A 23,534-nucleotide genomic window follows, 5' to 3' on the forward strand; every position below is an offset into this window, starting at 1 on the left:
CAAGTAGATTTTAATGATGGCTTAAGCATTCCAGTGGTAACATTTTGTGATTTCTCCTGCTTATCAGTAGATGTCTGGAAGATCCTGTGACTGTATTTAAAAAAAAAAAAAACTTATAAAAAATAGTTTCCGATTAAGTGTAATACATTCTACACTGCTGGCATAGGAAAATTAGTCAGTACGTTTTTCTTATTGTTACAATTCCCTGAAGCCCTTTCTCATCAGAAATGTATAAGACGTATTTCGAAATCCGAAGTGGTAGGCATGAAATAGGTGCGTTTCAGTAAGCTATTCTATAGGCACAACATTAATGCCGTTCTTGTAATATCTGAGAGTGACAATTCTTTTCTTACAATCTTCTGATTAGTCTGATGCTGCTCGCCACGAACTCCTCTCTTGTGTCACCTTTTTCATCTCAGAGATACTCAATTATTTGTTGGCCTTATTCCAATCCCTGTCTTTCACCACAGCTTTTACCCTCCACGGCTCCTTCTAGTATTTCAATATGGCAAACAGCCGAAGTTGCAAAAAAGCTGTTTCTATTACTTGATTAGTTTCGGATTACAAATTAGAATAAATTTTTCTCCGAATAGCAATACATCGTGACAATCGTTATCCATTGGAGTGATCATGAAAGCGGATGCAAATACAGACTTTAATACAAGTCCTTCTAGTACGAAGGAAGCTACTTCCTGGTGTCTTTTCCTCTTATATCGTCCATCGCCGATTCTGGGAGGAAACACTGCATTATCATATGACTCCGTCCAATTTTCAGCAAAGTACTATGGTAATTCCTGACAGTTTCAGGAAGCAGAAAGCGAATTTACGTAATTAATTAAAATTTAAAAGAGGCTTCCTCATTCCTAGATCATGCTCGTTTGAGATGCAAGTTGAACAAAATCTGGATGTTTCAGTAATAACCATATCATGTAAAATTGGCACTTCTGCTTGTCACAGAACAACAAAAATGGGACTGCGTCTACACCGTTGGTAAGAGAACCTTAATCAAACGTAAGTCAGACCGTGCACTCGTCCGTGTCGGCAACAAATTAAAATGTTTATGTTTGGACACACAAGCATTTTATATGCGAGTGCAGGCTTTCTCGTCGAATTTCATATATGAAGTCTTCACGGGTTATCAGACGAGTAACATCGTCGTCTCGTAGCAACGTTTCGACGGAATGCGTCTTCGCCTGAAGATGATGGAGACCCATTACATCGAAACGTTGCTACGAGACGACGATGCTACTCGTCTGACAACCCGTGAAGACTTCATATACAAGCATTTCATTTTGCTATCGACAAGTTACATGGTAAAACTATGAACTTCTTTACGTTTTCCTGCGATTTTATTACCCGCAGTGTAGGACCAGTCTGATTTCTGTGTGCGTGGCAACCAAAGTTTTCACTGAATTTGCATCTTACACAATTGCTAATTATTTTATTAATGGTACACTCACATCTGTTCAACTTGTGTCTCACACGAGCGTGATCTAAGGACGACATCACTGACAAATGAATCTAATCTAATCATGATATTTTAATTTCTATATACGTACGCGATCTAGGCAACCAAAATATTTTTGAAAAACTTTTTTTTAATTATTAAGAAAATTCAATGGCACCACACCTCAAACGCCTCAATTCCCATCTTTTCCGGTGCACACAATTCTGGTCTCAAAACGAACATAACATTCTCAGAACTTTATTCCTCAAATTGAAGCTTAATACTTGTGGACTTCTTTAGGACATTAATGCTGTCTTTGCCTTTGGTAGTTTGTGTTTTATGTTCTCCTTGCTTCGACCGTCATGTGATATTTTGCATCCATACGTAGCAGATATCCTAAAGTTCGCCTAATTCGCCGCCATCGGTTTTAACGTTGAGTGTATAATTAACCTCATTTCAGCTACCCAGCAATACTGTCGTATTTCTCTGGTTAACTGTCATAAATATTCTATACTGAGTAGACCATTCAGTTCAATAGGTCCTGTAGTTACTCTTCACTTTCACTAAGGATAGCGATGTCTTCAATGAATGTTACCCTCTATATCCTTTCCAAAGCAATTTTAGTATCATTTTGTTTCTTTTCCATCACTGCCTTTCCGATATGTAGACTGAAAAGTACAGGAGAATAACTGAATTCTTTTTAATCCGGGTACTTCCTTATTGGTCATTCATTCTTACTGTTGTCTCTTGGTTCTTATAGATATTTTAAATCACCCATCTCTCCCTTTCGTTCACTCCCACTCCTCTGAAAGTTTTTAAAACCCCGCAGCAGTTTACATAATCGAACACATATTTTGGTAAACAAATCTTACGGACATGGCATGATTTTTCTTAAAATTTGCTTCCGCTATGAGACGCAGAGCGAAACAAGTCTTCAACTAACTGGACCTCAGTTTTTCTTTCCTTTTTTCTATACATAATTCTAGCCAGCATCTTTGATGCATTAGACATTAATTCGATTGTCCGACATTTCTTGCAATTATATGCCTTTGCCATCATACGGGTTGCATGGATACAGTTCCCGAAAGTCAGATGGTATGTTCGCGGTCCCTCAGATTCTGTACACAAACTTGAATAATAGTTTGGCTGCCACTGACCACAAAAATCTTAGAATTTCCCGAGGAATTTGTCAGTCCCTTCAGCGTTGTTTGACTGCAAAACTCCCGAGGCTTTGTTAAAGTCTGCCTCTAAAGTTGGATGCCCTATGACCTCCACGTCGTCTCCCACTTCTTCTTGTATCGCTCCACCTCTTCGACCAACATCTTCAGTACACTCGCTCCTCCTTTCTGTTCTCTCTTCTACCTTTAAAAGTTGAATTATCATTGTGCACCCAATGTTGCCGCAAACGGTTTCCCATTTTTCTTACTAACAATTTCGCCTTGCTTTCATGCAGTTCCTATTTCGTTCCAGTCCCGAGAGATGTGTGTATTTCCCGAATACTTTTGTTCCTCGTCCTTTCGTCAGTCAATTGAAGTTTTTCATCTCCCACGGAAGGTTTAATCGCAGTTTCGACCCTTGTATTTATTTTGTCTGTTCAGCTTCGGTGATTGCAATTTTTTGAGATGTCCATTCCTCTTTGGTTGAACTGCATACTCTGATATTCAGTACCTACAGCCATAGAGAAGTAAATCTTCATTCCTTAGCAGTTCAGTATCACATTTCTTTCCACACTAATTCTTATGAGCGATTACTTTAGGCTTCAGTATACTCTCCATCATTACTGAATCAGGATATGAATCTATGAGCCTTTGTACACCGTACAATCCAGTATCTGATTTCGGGATCAAGAAGTAATCCAGCTGGAATATTACCATGCCTTTTGGACGATTTTAGAATGAGCTCGGTTTTTTACTATTTCAAATGTAGTGTTCGAAAGTTTTATCATCATCACCGGTTAATCATAGCAAACTTTGGTGGTAACCTCGGGTGATATTTTTATAACGATGTGCAGAACAGGTTCCTCGACACGAAACCACACGTATTGAAGGAAATTATTTCTTGTAGACAATGTGTAAATGACATCATAGTACTTGATAAATGTGATCAGGGCATAGTGTGTAACATCGCAAAAAAAAAAAAACGAGAGTCATGAATCCGATAGCTAAAACTATACCGGTTTCATTCGAATTTCAATGTGTAGTGTCGGTCGGAAAATAGATCTGTGACTGAGCATAAGCTTGTTAACGACATGGCCAAGGGCTGAGGCTTAGGCGAACTAGGTCAGGGGGAAGAGGATGCTTTACATTCTGTCGTCCACCAACAGGCCAATCAACAGATCACAAACTAACGGAGTCCTACCATCAAGATTCCACACGTCCAATGGCAACTGTGGGTAACACCATTACAGATCAATAGAAAACTGAATCACACCCGTTGACAGCAGATGTCTCAATATCTGATTAGATATCAAAGACCAGAATCCACTGAGCACCGCGTCGTACAGGAAACAATATACCAAATGGTAATACTATCTCTTCTTTACAGCTACAGCAGACGGTAAGTGGCGAGCCAGCACCTCAACAAACAGTTATTGATGTGCTGCCAAAGTTAACTCTCAACTCCCACTCCATTTCTGAGATAAGTGTTCCAAAACCCAATGAGAACTTGTCCAACGGGAATAAACACTCATTGTCAGATGAAGGAACTTACTATGTGTTGGTAGGAGTCATATTTCTAACGGCGGTAGACGTCATCCTTTTGGCCATGGCAAGTTGCTATACCGTGAAAGTGTTCTTCTAAGAAACACGATGTAATAAATATAGATTACGCAGGAAGAAATAGAATTAAGGTGTAACAGAGTTCAGGTCTGCTGCAAATATTTTAGTCGATCTACAGCTTTTCCCAGGGGGTCACACACAAGCTTACATTCAACGTTTGAAGACTACGAAAGAAGAACGTTGGCACCTTATTACCAGATGAAGAAATAAAGCGGGAAACTACTGGTCTGAAAGAAAACTTACATCTCAATCGAAACATTTATGTTCCCATGCATAGCCGTAGCAGCGCCTTCGGATTCTGAAAGTGCAACGCTGTAGGTTTTACGGGAAGAAGTTTTTTGAGCAGTTCACACACTACGTTATTATGGTGTGTTTACTTGAAAATCACTGTGAAATGAACTTATTCCCACTGATTATAAGGTAACAATTAACGGTACGAGAGCATGGTCCACCGCATGGCTAGATCGAAAGGCATCCTATTACCGACTGCCGACAATGGCATACAGTAACTTGGGCGTACAATCGGTATGGTTCGTATAAGTTCGTACGTTTTCGGTAATGCCAAAGTTATTCATTTATTTATTAATATCAAGTTTCCTGGGATTGTAAAGTTCCTGAAAGATAGTATTTATGACCTGTAGACATCTCCTAATATCTGAGTAGCAAAGACAACGTTCATTAGCCAATATTTATTAATAAATATTGCCTGATTTGTGCCAGAATGAATGTGCTTCATCTTCTAATCTCTTCGCTAACGTTACAAGCTATTTCTGCATCAGCACCTCATCCCATTGGCTCTGAAAGCGCCAGATGGCCCACTGCATCTGCTAGCCAGTGTGGGAATCCACCGCTTGCTACCTACACCGTATGTACTGCCTTGCTGATACATTCACTTAACGTGTGTGAAACAGCAAAACTTGAAATAAAGTAAAATGCGCCCTTATCTGCAAATAACGGGTACCTTCACATCCCATTCAGCAATTTCTTTTAAAAATTGTTTTTTTCGTTGATACAAAATAGAAATTTTTAATACAGTAGCAATGCAGTATCTCAGTTCATATGAGCAGCCTTTACAACTTAGGTTATTTTACTGAATGCCAGTTACTTTGAATACAGTTTTTCTTTTCAAATACAGTTTTAGTAGTTTTAGTCCCTGGTTTATGAAGACTTATTAGATTTGCACATACTGTAACAATGTTCCTAGCTTCCGATCATTAGTATTTATATAACCTTTGAGTTTTGACTACCATGCTCTCCTAAATTTCAACTATCAAAATTCTTTTAAAATGCCATATTAATATATAGCAACAAAACATGGTATAGAAAACGCTTGATATATACTCACAAAGAGAAATAAATATTAGCTTTTGAGACATTCATCATGCATGTGAAATTTCTTTAGGAAATATTGTAATAGAAGAATTTATTTAATTTTAACAGAAATCTAGCAAAAATTTTACAGTCATTTAGCTCATGTTTCCAGGCAGTTTGATGGCTATCTTACAGGAGTCCATTACAGCACAGTTTTCCAGAATTTTCGGAATTACACAAGTTATACAAAATACACTGCACTTTTCATAAGATAACATAGGATTCTTTTTTCTTTTTACACTGTTATGCTGTTTCACTGATATCGAGATATATATTCTGTAATAAATAGAGTAATAATAAATTATATTTCCCAAGCACTGGATTTTTCCTTCTAACTCTATTGCTTCTGCTCAAATGCCCACAATCAAAAACTTTTAATGAACTACGACATTTAGGAATTGATGAGTTATTCCATAGTTACGTGACTATTTATTTCATTAAGTCCTGAAACATTATCCTGTTTTAATTACTTTATTCTTTACTTAATTCGTTCTTTAATAACAACTCTACACTCTTGTTATTAAATTATTTAGGTTGGAATTGTTGTTTAATCTGAACTTCATAAAGGGTCGCTCTGTTTACCAATGTCACAGTCGTGACCTCTCTGTTCTTACGTCACGCCATCCACGTCACACAAGCACCTGGCTCGGCTATTTTAGCCGCCAGTTGCGCTCTGCACATGTCAGTATCCTTTCGCTGCCCGTGCGATCCCTTTAATGACTTTGCTGACGTCACAATTCGCGAGCACACCAATTCCTTTTGAGGTTCATTCAACTACTGCCTTTTGTTTGGAAACAAGTAAAGTGGATATATGTTACTCAAAATAAAACCTGGAAATACTTTCTCTCGCGCCAGTTTCATAGAATGGCGGTGTACAATGGGTTTCGTGGTCTTGCCGGTGTCATTCATTATGCATATTTTTTGTATTATTCTACTAGAGAGATATTCCATCATGTAGTTGATATTCAGGCACGTCAGAGTTTTGAGGATTCCTTTTAATTACCATGGAATAACTTAACATCTACTACATTTTATATGTCCCTTAATACATGGGCCTCTGAATATGTTACTTCCACTACCTTCAGGTGTGGTACCCTGTTATCCACATATGGAGCTTTAAAAGTTTATCTGTCAATAACCAGCAGTCAGGTCCAGACCAGATAAGTTGCTAGCACCCTCAAATTTCTGTAATAATTCCTCTAAAGCTTCTGGACTCTCGTTCTCAGATTCTGTTACGTCAATTAGTACGATAGCGTCCAGTGTAAATTGTATTGAATATCTGTTTCGCTAATGTAAACTAGTAGGTTACGGTACTGACTGTTTTACCTTTCTATAATTTGTAAAAGAATTATCTATTGTCTCCTTTTTTGATACTGGCATTACATGTGGTCTTACCGTCAAAGGTTGATCTGCCTTGGCTTTAAATTTATAAGGTTCTTCCTTCATTAATTCTGGTCTATCAGAAAATATTTCTTTACATTTTAACAACACATTTTCTAGCTGTCTTTTCCTATCTGGTGGAATACTTTCCTCTTTACCTGTTTCCCACTTTAAAAACTTACTCATTTTTAAAGTAGTATTTATCCCGCACTCCTTTCTGCAACTAACCATGTTACGAAACTTAATTTCTTTCTGACTACATTTACCATCAGGGACATGTTACCCTTTCTTACATCCATAATTGCAGCATGGCCCATCAACAAATCTGTCCCTGTTATCAATCCAATACAAAGATTTGGGGCCACAATAGGATTAACCTCGATACTTTCCTCTTTATCTGTTTTGCACTTTAAAAGCTTGCTCATTATTTTAAGTAGTATTTATCCCACACTTTCCCTCTGGTACTATCCATGTTACCAAGTCTAATTTCTCTCTGAGTACATTTACTATCAGGGTTTCATTTCGTGTCACTTTTATTATTTATTTAGTTTTATTTTATTATTAATTATTGTTATCTGCGTAACAACTCATATATTAAATGAAATATGTTACTACGAAAAGAGACCCGAAATACCTTTTAGTGATGCTGTGCTATGCCTTTCTTTAGATCATTAATTTTCAACAAAACAAAATGTATTATGTTCCAATTTTTCTGTATGTGGCTTTCTATTAAGCAGTTATAGTACGCAATGATTGTTCAACATCATAATTCTGCAGTGGATTTTTGTTGATAGTAAAACAACAATAAGTACCACGGCTAACACGAGAACATGAGACTATTATCGGAGAAAAAAAGATATTTTTACTGTAAGGTTGCCAGACCAGAACTACGCACAGCAAGATTTCTTTTATATGATGAAAGTTAAATTATATTTTTGCACTATTATTAATATTTTATCAGCAGCCCGCGTCAACCTGTAAAACACATCATAAAATCTGCTGCTCTGCTCTGCAACTTCGAAAGCTGAAAGAAATAATTTTTTACTTCACTATTACCTGACCGCTTCTTTGCGGTATGATAGATTTCATTTACTGCAATTTAAATGAACCGCGGCAGCGGCTGGCTCGTTCGTAGCGCCGCTCTGCACCACGAATAATATTTAAACAACTGAAAATGTCTTAAAGGGATGGGATAAAACACCAGGCAAGCTTGACAGAAATTATATTGCAAGGTTTCACTAAATAACTCTATTCAAAACAGTTAAATATCTTAATTATTACACACCTTTTTAACATCTCGCTTAATGGCGTCCCTCTTACAAACCTGACAAAAGAATACTACGCTAACATACAATATCACGTCACAGGCTATCCTTCTCTCGTAACTCCAAGAAGAAGACAGAGAAATTAATGTTAGTTCTGTATTATTTATACTAATCACATATTCTCATCTTTGTTTGATATTTATCGTCTGTGGCGGATTCAGTACTCGCCGACACAGATATTATCTAAAATAAATAATAAAAAAGTACATAATTTTATACAATAACAAAACATTATACACAATGTTTTCTCTTTATCACATAATATGTCTTTTGCTAAGAGACGTTACAATGCCCCCTGGCAGCAATTGACTAACGTTAAGAATGTTCGGCAATATGCTGCCACTAACGTTCGTTTTGTCATTGTTTGTCACCTTATTTGGAATATTCACTGTTCACTTGTTTGCTATTTTGCACTACAGTTTTAATCACACTCTTTATGGTTTTCTCACACTTTGCGAGGTGACCGTAAACCTAGTACCAGGGTCATTACAGTTTTTTGGCTCCCCCATTCGGGCTATGTGCGGTCAGAAAACCTGGGAAAACTGCGCCGGAGCCATGGTCATCTCGCCCGGTTTGTCTTAAAACACAGTTCGACTGTTCATCAAAATTGGTTGTAATTTATCCAATGTTCACAGATAACAAAGGTTATTTATGACAAAATGTTAAACTTTTAGTCTCCTTGTTAAAAATGTACCTTCTACACTCTTTCACATTTGTGTTCTGTGTCACACTGAAAGTCAATCATTAAACAGTTTTACAGTAGTGTAATGGATTGTCTCTGCACTTACTCACGACAAATTTTCTACCATGGTATGGCATTCGTGTCAGTTTGCTTCACTAATGTGACGAAAACATATAACATATATCATGTATCATCGAACAAGTGAATGTTTTGAGTTTATACACAGTAAACTAAAGAAAAAACTGTTTGTCCCGTAATCTCGTGTCCAATAAATCGTTTTCATATTAGTACATTCACAGCGTAGTTGATAAAGTTCGGTTGAATGTCGACAATGTTGTACGGAGCGGGCGGCGCGAAGCAATTGTTGCGTAGCGTCGTCTGGAACGCGGCGTGCTAACGACCGCTGGGGTCGACGACCTGCTCGCCGTAACAGCGACGGCGTGCTGGGGTGGCGCCCGAGCAGTCGCGAACCGCTCCGAACCATTCACCAATGTCGGCGTGTTACAGTGGTTTCCCGCGACCGGCTGGCTGGCGGCACGGCACCCGTCTCTGCTTCTCGGCATGGCTCCCCGTCACAACGCATGAAACAAATATTCCACAACGGTGTACTGTCTTTAAGGATACAGATTATTAGCTGTGGAAGAAAATGCAACTTGGTTAAAAGCGTTTATTGTTCAGTAAGCCGTCGTTTCACTGGTATGCACAGGATGTTTTGGCGTGATAACAGGTTTCTTGTGGCTTCACAAGTCAATCGCATTGTGACACTGGTATTCAGGGTTCGTCACACATACGTTGTACTACACACTTTTATTTTTTCTCACGGTCGATACGCTGCCAGAGCGTCTCTCAACACGCGACAATGTTTCGGTTCACACACACTAAACGTTTCCGTCGAGCGATGTTTGTCTGAATCGACTCCGAACGGATCACTCACTACCATTTTTACACACAGTAAATTTATTGTTCGTTGAGCACTGCACTATGACAGTTAGTCACTCAACACTTGACTTATACCGACTTATATATTGGTGCAGATACAACAGTCATTTTCTGTCCCTACTACACACAATATTCCGTCCTTTCCTAAATTGTTTATGCACACAGTTTATTTTTAATTCATATCAACTGTTCTCAGCATAATCACTCTCATCTACATTGAGTCCATTGTGTTTACCTTGTCATTACACACTTTTAATACTATTACTAGGCATATATGGCTTTTTTGTAATTATTTAAAGGTGTGTGATTTTTGGTACATAGCTTTCTTTTCCTTTTTCAGTGTAGGTTGCCAGGTTATCACCCATCTAGCAAACTGATTTTACCATGTGCATGACAGCTGGACTTGGGCATATTGCTCAATAAATACTTCATTTAGTACTAGTATTATTTTTAATGATCTGTCCTACAGGACTACAGTGTAGTTCCCGCATTGATTGACTTGTTCGCGTACCGCGTAATTAATATTTAAGGACGTGTACCAAGTACACGGGCTTCAACTGAAGCATCGATACATACAAAGCGTAGGTTACACGGAACGGGTTTGTTTTTGATTGAATTCTATTCCAGTGTCGTTCTCAGATCACTATTGGCAGTAAACGTTGCATCACATAATCGTTTCGTACTACAAAGTCAATTTTTGGCCAGTAGAGACTCTCTCTCAAGGTTCCTTAATTCTAACACAATTACATCTGTTATATTACTATATGAGATTGCATCATTAATTGTACTTACTTACTACAAATGAAAAATGATTCAAGAAATTAATCATTATTTTACCAACAAAAAGATTATTCATTGCTTGATGAGCATATAGTATTTTAATGACACTAATTGTCTGTAAACAAAGTCTTCCATTTGCACGTTATTGCTCAGTTTACTGATTCTACTTTTATGCTATGCTTACTTATTTATGTCTTGCTTCCTCAAAATTTTAACTACACACAAATTCTTTCTTAAAGCTAACATACTTATACTTTAAAACACAACTGAAATAGTCTTACTGCTACTACTATTTACATCAGACATGTCATTGAATAAATAATTTTACATCTTTGCGTGGATACAGTCCTTTTATTTTCCCCGTCTGGGGATGTGCTAACAAATAGCTACATTCGTGTGGCACCATTATTACTTCAAAGGGCCCTGAATATACCAATTGCCACTTACTATTTTGCTTTAGGGTGGCTGAGGATTTGGGGTGGTTACGAATAAGCACCATGTCCCCTACATTGTATTTCTGTTTGTTAGTTGCACCTCGGTCGTACTTCTTTTTTCTCCTTGCAGCACAGCTGGTTAGGTTGTCCCATACTTTTCTTATCTTTTCCTCTCTTGTTTCTGCCCTGGTTGGTAGTCTCGGGAGAGGCGTGAGCCATTCACTCTGTGTCTCGTTAACCCCTTTCAATATCTCTACCGGTGGGTATCCTGTACTTGAGTGTGGTGTTAAATTGTGTATTTCTACGAATTTAGGTACCAACTCAGGTCATTTTGTGTGTCGGTTCCCTATGTAAATTCTAAGGAACTTATTCAATTCTCTGAATGTTCTTTCAACTAAACTTGCTTCTGGATGGAACCGGGATACCAGAATATGCTGTATACCTTGCTCCTGTAGATAATTTTTCCAAGTGCGACCTGTGAAATAACTTGCATTGTCAGTTGTTATGGCTTCAGGTTTCCCCACTTGGGGCAAGTATTCTTGATTGATCCGTCTGACTATGGTTTTGGCAGTAGCTGATTTTATACAATAAATTGCCAAGTATTTGGAAAAAATATCGTACACGGCCTGTATATATTTCATGCCTCCTCTGGCCATGGGATAGGGACCTGCTACATCCAAAGATACTAATTGAAGCGGCCGGAGTGGAACTGTGGGATGAAGCTCAAATTTTGTGGACCTATTATAGTGTTTTGCTTTCTGGCATATAGCGCAAGTCCTAACTGTTACCTGAATTTGGTGCTTCATTCGGGGAAAGTAGCAGTATCTCGCCATGAGTTCTGCGCACTTCCCGATCCCTGCATGGCCCCATGCCAAGTTCGTGTGCCATATTATGACTTTGACGGACTGGTTAGGTATACATACTGCCCAGCAGTCTTCTTTCGTGCTAAGTTTATGATATAAAAGATTGTCCACGATTTTAAAACCTTGCTCATCTCTATTGTTAGCATCATTTTCAATATTACTAATGATTTGTGCCCACATCGGATCTGATCTCTGTAGTTCAGACATATTTTTACACATATATAAAAAATCCTTCCTGTACGCATTATCTCGTACTAAAAGCACTTTATACTCGGCGGATTGTTCTAGCATTTCTGCTAACTCCGGTAATCCTACCGGCAGTCGCGACAAAGCATCCGCTACTATGTTATCTTGGCCTTTTATGTACATAATCTTTATTCGGTATTCTTGTAAGGTAAGCATCCATCTCCTTAGTCGGGTATGGAATAGCTTGCATGACATCAAAAAACTTAACGCCTGGTGGTCACTATACACTTTAATCTCCTACCCATATAGATACTAATTAAACTTTTTTACAGCCCAGACTACGGCGAGCGCTTCCAGTTCGGTTGCCGAGTAGGCTCTCTCGCAGCTAGTTAGAGTCCTGCTGGCAAAGCCGATAATTCTAATTGTTGCCGGGTCGTTGCCTTCCTCCCACTGGAACAGGCACGCTCCCAAGCCATAGGAACACGAGTCCGTCGCAAGACAAAAATTTTTTGATAGGTCCGGGTGCTGCAAAATATTTGCATTCAGCAGGGCGGTTTTAATTGCTTCGAAAGCTTGCTGACATTTGTCAGTCCAAACCCACTGCACATTTTTTCGCAGTAGATTTAACAATGACGCGTCATTTAACAACTGATTAGGTACGAACCTTCTGAAAAAAGACGTAAGTCCAATGAACGCTTTCAATTGTCTTTTAGTTCGGGGGCTCGGAAATTCTCGGATCGCCTCTAGTTTTTTGTTGTCTGGGCTGATACCAAGCGGGTGATAAGGTGGCCTAGAAATTTAATTTTTTTGCGTCCGAATTTTGACTTTTCTAAATTTGCTGTCACACCTGCTTGCTTAAATTTCTCTAATACTCTATGCAGCAATTCCATATGTTCGTCCCAAGTAGCAGTAGCAATTACAAGGTCATCAACATACACTGTGATTTTTTCTAACAAGTCTGGACCCAGTACCGTGTGTAGAGCAGTAATAAATACTCCAGCACTTACATTCAACCCGAAGGGAAGTACCTTGAATTGGTAACTTCGCCCTCCGAATATGAAGGCTGTGTACTTCCTTGATTCTGGTGTAAGTGGGATTTGCCAGTACGAACTTTTAAGATCGACCGAGGTCAAGTACTGCACTCCGTGGAATTTTTGTATCTGCTCATCTAAATTTTCTGGACGAGTTCTGACAGGTATAATAATTTTATTGATGTCCCGTGCATCTAACACTAGCCGGATTTTTCCGTTGGCTTTCACCACTGCTACAAGAGGACTACTGTATGGGGAGAAAGAGGGCTCAATGATATCCCACTCTAACATCTTCCGAATCTCTTTAGCCACTACTTCCCTCCTCGACCAAGGGATGGAGTAAGTTGCGTGACAGTATGTTTTGTGGGGCATCACCTCTATGTGATAGTGGTACCCTTTGACTATTCCTGGTCGGTCGGTAAATACCATGGTATATTCCGATAGCAGCTGCGTCAACTGTTGCTTTTGTATGTTGCTTAAACTTTCAGATTCCTGTACTTTGGTTTGAAATGCATCAACATTTGTTTCAAAATTTCTATCTTCAATACTAGGATAATAGAGATCTGCCACATGTGAATAATCATCGAGGTGTAGTACCCAGGGGTTCCTACATTTGATATTAATTCGGTTGCAACATGGCACAAGTACCTCCTTCGATTTCATCATAGACAACTCAATCCTCCTACCTTTATTAACTATGCTTAGTTTTCCCGAGGAGAGGTCGATCACTGCGTCCCTCTCACAGAGAAAATCTACTCCCAGAATGCAGGCCACCTTTAACCCTTTAACAATGAGGAACGAGCTCACTATGGCTTCGCCCTCCTTAAAAATTTCCACCTGCACCTGGTACTTAACTAATTGGCTCTGTGCACTTATAGCTCCAGACACCTTGCAATTATTAACCGGGAAAGTCGGTATGCTACGTCCTTTCCCCAGCGCTTTAAACAATTCTGTACTCATTACACTCACTGAGGCACCTGTGTCAATGATTATATTCACTGCAACATCATTGATTTTCGCTTCTATTATGGCTTGCACATTCTCGTTGCTATCTCTCTTACATTCATGCGGTTCGGTCAGTAGATCTTTATCCATACCGATACCGTCGTTGTATCGCAGCATATGTATTCCAGGGATATTATTGTCATTCGTGTTGCTCTCACTCCACCCCTCGGCCAGCGATGGAGAGCATATCGAGGTCGATTCTAGTTTGTTGAATGGCTTGCTTGCGAGGTACTTGGACGGCTATTGTCCGCGACCTCTACTAAATTTTCGTTTTGATTTGTAGGCCGCCACGACTGCGCAATAGGCGCGTTTTGCAGTGGTGGTATATTGTTGCCGTACCGGCCGCTCTGGGCTTGGTCGCTGATTCTAATTGCGATTACTGTCACTGTAATTGCTATGCCACTGACCTCGCGTATTTTTCCAGCGGTTGGTCCCTGGCAGTCCGGAATCGTACCGGTCGTCAAATCGACGGTTTTTATTATGGGACGGTTGACCATACCCGTTCTGACTTCTCCCATTATTACAATTTTGCGAGTGCTCTTGCCGCTTGTTACCACCCCCACCATTTCCATGGTTGTGGTTTTGTGCACTACTATTTCTGTCATGTTTACACCCTGATCCATTATTCCGCGAGTGATCACACGTTGCTTTTGCGTCTTCCTGGATTAAATCTATTGAATCTAGAACAGACAGGAAATGTTCCATGTCGCTCTCTGGTAAGTGTATTAATTTCTCCTTGATATGAAGGGGTAAATGTGATTTCAGGAGTGTTATTATGTCTCTTGGTGAGATAGGCTCGTCCCAGTAGCGCGTTTTGTTTATATACTTCTCGAAATACCGTCTCAGATTCCCGAGACGGGGTGAGTATGGTTCGGGATTGTATACTTCTTTTCTTAGCCGCTCTTGTATACAAGGCGACCAGTATTTCGACAAAAACGCCCTTTCGAATTGTTCATACGTCATGCAGCTGTCTGCTACTTCCGTAGCCCACAACGCTGCGTCACCCTGAATGTATGACATTACGTATTGAATTTTCTGTGCTTCGTTCCACACACTAGGCAAGATATTTTTAAAGCTTTTTATGAATACTACTGGGTGTACTGACTTCCGTTCAGTAGTAAACGTTTGAAACTGCCTATTTTTTATCAAACTTTCTTCGACCAATATTTTTGGACTATACTGGTTTGCTCCTGGGACATAGGCTGTGTGCTCCGAACCGAAGCTACAGCTCTTCGCATTATCGCCTAAAAATTCACCATTGTTACGTCGCGTATATGTTTGTGCGTTGCCAAAAACATTGGCTGTTGGCGACATAGTTTCATGTTCAAGATGTCTACTGCTCTGTGCTAAACCATTTTCCAAGTCCGTTTGTTATTATTCACTTGCCACTGCGGAATATCCTCACTGAGTATTTGTTTGATGGTTTGCACGTCGTTCTGTACCTGACTATTTACTGCGGTACTGAACGATTCGGAATCAGTATCTGCCACGGCTGCTTGTACCTTAGAATTAATATTTTTGTCAATCTCACTCTCCTTCGCTTCTAGCCATGAGTTGAATTCGGTTTCAATTTTAGTCGCTTGTTCGTTCCACTTCTGCTCTACAAGCTGTGTGGAATCTGTTTCTAGCTTTTCTAATCGGTTGGCTAAGACACCTATCTCGTGTACAATGTTAGTGTTTGCTACTTGCAGGTTGTTGACCTGTACAGTCAACTCCTGCACGGCCTTAGGTATCGACTCATAATTCTGTTTCATACAGGCAATGTCTTTTTTCATAATTTCTAACGATTGCACAAGTTGCTGGTCCCGCTCAGCTAGCTGGCGATCTCCCTCAGCCTGCTGGCGATCCCTCTCAGCTTGCTGGCGATCCCTCTCAGCCTGCTGTTGTGCAAATTTTGACTGGTAATCCAGCACGCGCTCTAATATCGCCTGAAGTGAATACCCACCAGGCAGATTACCACTCTCTGGTTCCTGCTTTTCTGGGGGTGGTGCAATTTCTTTATCTACATCTCCTTGAGCACTGGTGGGCGGTGGCATCACTTCCTGTACCCCTGCCCCCACATTTTCGCATGGTATATCCTCAAAGAGAGTACTTGTACTGCTTAATGCACCCGTTTCTACATTTCCTGCACTAACTAATGGCTGTTCCTCAGTATCCATATTGCTCGGACGTCGACTACGCAATTTAACCATATTCATAAATTACCTACTCGAACACAAGATCTGACAGTTTTGCCACTTGCACACAAAATATGTTAATTTCCCTACAGTACACTGCACACTAAAAATTACTATCTACACTCAACTTTGCCCTGTTATAAACACTCACGTCATACTACGCACACCACTAGCGATATGAGATCACTACACTGGAGTTAAGCTTCTACAAACAGAACAACTACACTGTAGTCTTACCTTTAGTTTATCTGATTTCGGGGTTCGGCTGCCCCCGGATTATGTAGTCGTTACCGTTTCTCAGTACTATCAGGATCGTTCCTATGACTCGCTTGCAGTGGTGCGTTTTTTCATGAAAGAATTTTTGTACATTCATTAATACATGGCATTAATCATGATACACATACATACATTTATCACTAAAAACATACATATATATGACAATAGACACTGAAAGAAAATACATAAAACAGTTGTTTTTTTCGTGGCCACTGCAAATTCGGGCCCCGCGTTTTTGGGCGACAGTTTCGCTTCTCTTCTCTTTTATTATTTATTTCGTTTTATTTTATTATTAATTATTGTTATTCGCGTAACAACTCATATATTAAATGAAATATGTTACTACGAAAAGAGACCCGAAATACCTTTTAGTGATGCTGTGCTATGCCTTTCTTTAGATCATTAATTTTCAACAAAACAAAACGTATTATGTTCCAATTTTTCTGTATCTGGCTTTCTATTAAGCAGTTATAGTACGCAATGATTGTTCAACATCATAATTCTGCAGTGGATTTTTGTTGATAGTAAAACAACAATAAGTACCACGGCTAACACGAGAACATGAGACTATTATCGGAGAAAAAAAGATGTTTTTACTGTAAGGTTGCCAGACCAGAACTACGCACAGCAAGATTTCTTTTATATGATGAAAGTTAAATTATCTTTTTGCACTATTATTAATATATTATCAGCAGCCCGCGTCAACCTGTAAAACACATCATAAAATCTGCTGCTCTGCTCTGCAACTTCGAAAGCTGAAAGAAATAATTTTTTACTTCACTATTACCTGACCGCTTCTTTGCGGTATGATAGATTTCATTTACTGCAATTTAAATGAACCGCGGCAGCGGCTGGCTCGTTCGTAGCGCCGCTCTGCACCACGAATAATATTTAAACAACTGAAAATGTCTTAAAGGGATGGGATAAAACACCAGGCAAGCTTGACAGAAATTATAATGCAAGGTTTCACTAAATAACTCTATTCAAAACAGTTAAATATTTTAATTAGTACACACCTTTTTAACATCTCGCTTAATGGCGTCCCTCTTACAAACTTGACAAAAGAATACTACGCTAGCATACAATATCACGTCACAGGCTATCCTTCTCTCGTAACTCCAAGAAGAAGACAGAGAAATTAATGTTCGTTCTGTATTATTTATACTAATCACATATTCTCATCATTGTTTGGTATTTATCGTCTGTGGCGGTTTCAGTACTCGCCGACACAGATATTATCTAAAATAAATAATAAAAAAAGTACATAATTTATACAATAACAAAACATGATACACAATGTTTTCTCTTTATCACATAATATGTCTTTTGCTAAGAGACGTAACAAGGGACATTCTACCCTTTCCTAAATCCATCATTACCGCATGGCCCATCAACAAATCTGTCCCTGTTATCAATCCAATGCAAAGATTTGGGACCACAATAGCACTAACTTCCAATTTAATTCCATGAAAATTTACCTCTAACAACACTTGATTCTTTATTTTCTGACTCTTTACACCTACTGCACCTCTAACTGTAACGTCTTCCAACGGCAATATTGGAACCTCATTCCTATTTATTATTTGGTCAAAGAGCCCCTTTGCTACAGCACACAAATCACTACCTGTATAAATATCTACAATTGTCTTAATTCCATTACTCTCCACATCTACAATCGGTTGGTATTCCTCTTCACTACGTAGTCCATGCTCTTTAAAAAGGAGTTTCCTAATGTCCCTAGGAATTTCGCTTATCAACCTTTCCATAACAATGTTCTGTCACTTATCTGGACTTGTGTTCGGACTTCACACAAACTCTTTTCTAGTTTTCCCTTTCCTGGTCTCCCCTTCCGTGATTTCTTTCTGCCCTTCATCATTACGTCTCTCTTAGTTCTTGATATCGTCTGTTACTGTCATTATTATTACCTCCACAGTTCCAACCTTCACTTCCAGATCTATTCAACATATTGTCATGCCTCTCGTCAACTCTCCCGTTCTGATATCTGTTATGTTCCCTCTTGCTTATTATGGTTCCTGTTTTGTTACCTCCAATTACTACTTTCTCTTGATTTCCAGTTAACCATTTTCCAGCCATTACTGGATGTGTCCCCCCCCCCCCGGGAAATTGGATGGAATTGGTCGAAAGCTAGCTAAATATCTTCCATTTCCTTATTTGATATCCCTATTATTTTTCCTGAACACTCACTGTTAGCTTGACGAATACTACAGCAATAAGGTCTTCCTCACTAAATGAGTTATACAAACACAAGTCACTCTCGCAGAAACTTCGATCGAAAACAATCTTTATAGCATCGTACCCACGGCCTAAGAAGTTTACAAAGGCAATATTTGTTAGAGAATCTTTATTAACGACAAATACTTGATTCGCGCCAGAATAGATGTACATCCTTACAATCCTTACTTCCTTTGCTGATGTTACTAGCAATTTCTGCAGCAGCAGCTCATTCCACAGGCTCTGAAAGCTACAGATGGCCAACCGCCTCTGCTACCCAGGAACCTACCACTCGCTTCTTATTCAGAACGTACTGAAGCACTGATACTTAGCTTCACGTATCTGAAGCAGCAAAACTGGAAATAAAATGCGCTCTTATCTTCAAATATGTGGTACCCTACAACTTTAACGTTCAAGTTGCAGTGTGTTTACATGGAGCCCAGTGCGGAGTATATCCTCACATTGTCCCCTGACAACAGAGCTTCAGCTGTTTTCAATCCAGTCACATAAGTTCACTATGTGGTCAGCCCGAATGCTCTGTGTTCTGGCGAGTGCATCTACGATCAGTGTACGTCACAGAACGGACCGTGTTGTCTATTCTGTAATGGAAAGCACTTGTCAACACATAGAAATGCCCTGGTTAACAACACATTTTGGCGAGAACGTGTTTACCAGGGCCTGGCGCGCCAGCCACGGAGTATGTCAGGCTCTTACGGTACAATAGCGTTGGTCAGGAGCTTGTGGAACTGCACCACAGAATCCCACTTTCGACACGAACATATCTTATTGGCCACGATCAGAATTATGATCAGATGAGCCACATCACAGCTAAACAGAAACTAAGTGTGTAACTGTCTGAGGTGTACATACACACGATGAATCGATTTTCCTAATCTGCAGCAATATTTACAGACCTACCATGGGACTAGTCAACCGATTTCTTCCAACGCAAACCACTCCAGCTCTTGCGTCCATGACCAGGTGTGCAGCTTAACTAGAGCACGGCAGGCAACCGATATTCACCGATGACATCGCTATGTCCACTAGCCACATATGGCATATAGCAAGAAACTGAGATCTTATTTAAACAGTCAATAAAATCACTACTCCAGTTCGATTATCAAGAAACTTCTAAATATTATCAGAGGAATTGCCGAACTGGAAATTGAAGGCTGGTATGGAGTGAAGGTTCTCAGCTGATGCCAAAGAGCATGGAAACTTTCTTAGCAGCGCTACCGGCAAATCCTACTCCCACACCCAAGAGGGTATAAACCGCATAGAACTCGGGAACTACCTTATGAGGAATATGGAAGCAGGAGAGACTGAAAGGCGTGCTTCTCACCCTTTAATTGGGATTTAGACTGAGGGATGAAACCCTTCGATAACAACCGTTATCGAAGAACTCGTTTTCTGTTGATAACAAAATAGTCGTCTTCTAAATCAAAAGCCCTTGAAGGAAATACGGAATAAAGATATCGTTATTATTGTAGCAAATTTCCTTTAAAAAAGGTAGAGAAGATACAAAACGTCTCTGGGATGTTCAACAAAATATTTCTTTTGAGGATACCCAGCCCTTGCTACTTCCCTGTCTATGGCTTTGCTAACCAGTACCATTTCACCGTTGTTCCCATTCTTTTCGTTTTGGTTCAAACATTTGCGACGCTACAACAACTAACTGTGTTAAACTACCGTGAGTAACTTTACACACAATGTTAGCAATTATGTAACACATGAACTTGCATCGTTATTTATATATCTGCCACAACACCATCGTCAGTCGCCAATATTGTTATATTGTTCTCATTTTCTTTCAAATTACCTGAACATGTTGTAGAATATCCTACAAGCAAGTGAATCAACAGCAGGCTTCTAAAGACTGTCTGCTCTCGTATTACACCATCAATTTATGTGTTGTGCTATACGTAAGTTCATCTTTCTTTTCAAAGTTTTTCTCACGCATCAAGCTCCATAACACCAAATTAAGGATCTAATCACCATGCTCTTGGAACGAGTCACTACACGACGTTAAGTTGAGAAATGTTAATAATAGTTAAAATAAAATCTGCAGGAATAGTATGCAGATAAGAAGCTGCTACGTATGTATTAACCATAATGAACACTGTAACACAGATATTTACTTCCCCAACAGAAGAGAACGATTGAACCGCAAGGATATTCTTCAGTTTGTCACTGAAAGTAATTGGATTACTGCGAAGATATTTTGGTTCTTGGGGCAGCATACTGAATATGGATGCCGCAGAATACTGCACGCCTTCCTGCACAAGAGTCAGTAAGGCACAGTTCAACATTTGCCTAATTATAACTGAGTGAAAGCTTCTATCTCTTGGGAATAAGCTCCCTTAACAACGTCATTAAAGAAAATATAAACTGAGAGTCGAGTGTTAGAATTCTTAGAATCCAGAACAGGTGTCCACAAGAGGTTCGCGAGCCAGTTTGACTGGCCGAATGGCAGTTAGCTGCCGAAGGCAAAGTGGATAGAAAAGAACTACAGCAATACCAGCGGTCCACGCTTGTCGGTCGCCATGACGCTCATCTAGCTGTGACTGAGCGTCAGGACACCAAGTAAACACGACGGCCGCGAGTTGGTGACGATACCAATGTGCGACGTTACATTTTAATTGTGTTACATTAATGTCTTTGCTGTGCATATTCTACAATTGTTTGTCTAACCAGCACAATGTATGGGCACCCAAGTGTATGTGTGTGTGTGTGTGTGTGTGTGTGTGTGTATACTCTGGTCCAACAATGTATTTATTGCGAAACCTACCCAGTTTCCTTTTTCTTTCATGTGCCCCTGTTTACCTCTGTTATTCGAGTTATTGCGTGAAAAGTGGGAAGAAAAAAGTTTGCAGTATTAAAATATTCTTATGTTTCATATACATATCTGTAGTGCGACCTCAAGCATGTGAACAGATGAGAGTAAACGTATATTCCAACCAGATACGCGACGAACTATCCCACTGATGATGTCTTAAAGTGAAAAAGGAGAAACCTATCTGGGACAAATAAAATATAGCTCAGCAAGAAAAGGCGGTTTTTATTCACAAAACAATGAATGATCTCCTTTACTTAAAATGCATTTACATTCTGCCAGAAATATCCTCGCGATATTCTAACAATGAAAATGTCATATTAGTACATCACTTATTTACTACTAAAATTTAGATGTTGAGTATTTTTAGAATAAGTTTTGTAATATTTAGTCGTATATTAATGTGGTTCCACCGTCAATACCACTTGTACTACCGTTACAATCTCTACAGTTTAAACTCAAACGATTCCAGTTTAGTATGTACTTGCGGTGCTTCTACAACTTGTGTTCCGTTAGCTCTTCTAACACGGTCCAAGCGGCCAATTTCAATAGGAGACCGACAGGAGTTCGTGCTGAAGTGCGTCCGAGGTACCCGACTGTGCCCGGAGGGTTTCTGTAGGCCTCGCAGCCGGCCGCCACGGCATGTTTTATTCATGCAGGTAAACGACGTGCGCGGGCTGACAAAACAGGGCGCGATCGCCAAAGAGCCCACAACCAAAACAAAAGTGTCAGCCAGGCTACTGGCTCGGCTGTTACATCTCCGTTTACTGGGATGCTGTGCTGGCCCAGTCTCCATGGTTTAATATTACTTATCGGAATATACGACTGCTCATTAACAGTAGAAATACCGGACTTCGCCGTAACCCTAGTAGTATGATGTGGGTCATTCTTGAGCCACAGTAAAAAACTACCGTTTTATTCGTATTTGGGTGGTGTTTTGAGTGTCTTCACGTTGAAAATACGTCTCTAAAATGAAGGGTACATTGTCAAACGTAAATTTTCAGAAGTAATTTTTTTTTTCATTTTAAATTTTACAGAAGCAATTCCATAATCTTTCAACAATCGTCGTTGAAAAAAAGTAAGTAAGACGAAGTTATAATAGCTATCCTTGTAAAAAGATTGTAACAGAATGGAAACATTGTTTATTAATAGTATTTTTACTTTTATAGAAAAATAAGGTAAGTACCAAATACACTCCTGGAAATTGAAATAAGAACACCGTGAATTCATTGTCCCAGGAAGTGGAAACTTTATTGACACATTCCTGGGGTCAGATACATCACATGATCACACTGACAGAACCACAGGCACATAGACACAGGCAACAGATCATGCACAATGTCGGCACTAGTACAGTGTATATCCACCTTTCGCAGCAATGCAGGCTGCTATTCTCCCATGGAGACGATCGTAGAGATGCTGGATGTAGTCCTGTGGAACGGCTTGCCATGCCATTTCCACCTGGCGCCTCAGTTGGACCAGCGTTCGTGCTGGACGTGCAGACCGCGTGAGACGACGCTTCATCCAGTCCCAAACATGCTCAATGGGGGACAGATCCGGAGATCTTGCTGGCCAGGGTAGTTGACTTACACCTTCTAGAGCACGTTGGGTGGCACGGGATACATGCGGACGTGCATTGTCCTGTTGGAACAGCAAGTTCCCTTGCCGGTCTAGGAATGGTAGAACGATGGGTTCGATGACGGTTTGGATGTACCGTGCACTATTCAGTGTCCCGTCGACGATCACCAGTGGTGTACGGCCAGTGTAGGAGATCGCTCCCCACACCATGATGCCGG

Source organism: Schistocerca nitens, chromosome 4 (assembly GCF_023898315.1).
Source record: "Schistocerca nitens isolate TAMUIC-IGC-003100 chromosome 4, iqSchNite1.1, whole genome shotgun sequence".
In the NCBI taxonomy this organism is placed as follows: Eukaryota; Metazoa; Arthropoda; class Insecta; order Orthoptera; family Acrididae; genus Schistocerca; species Schistocerca nitens.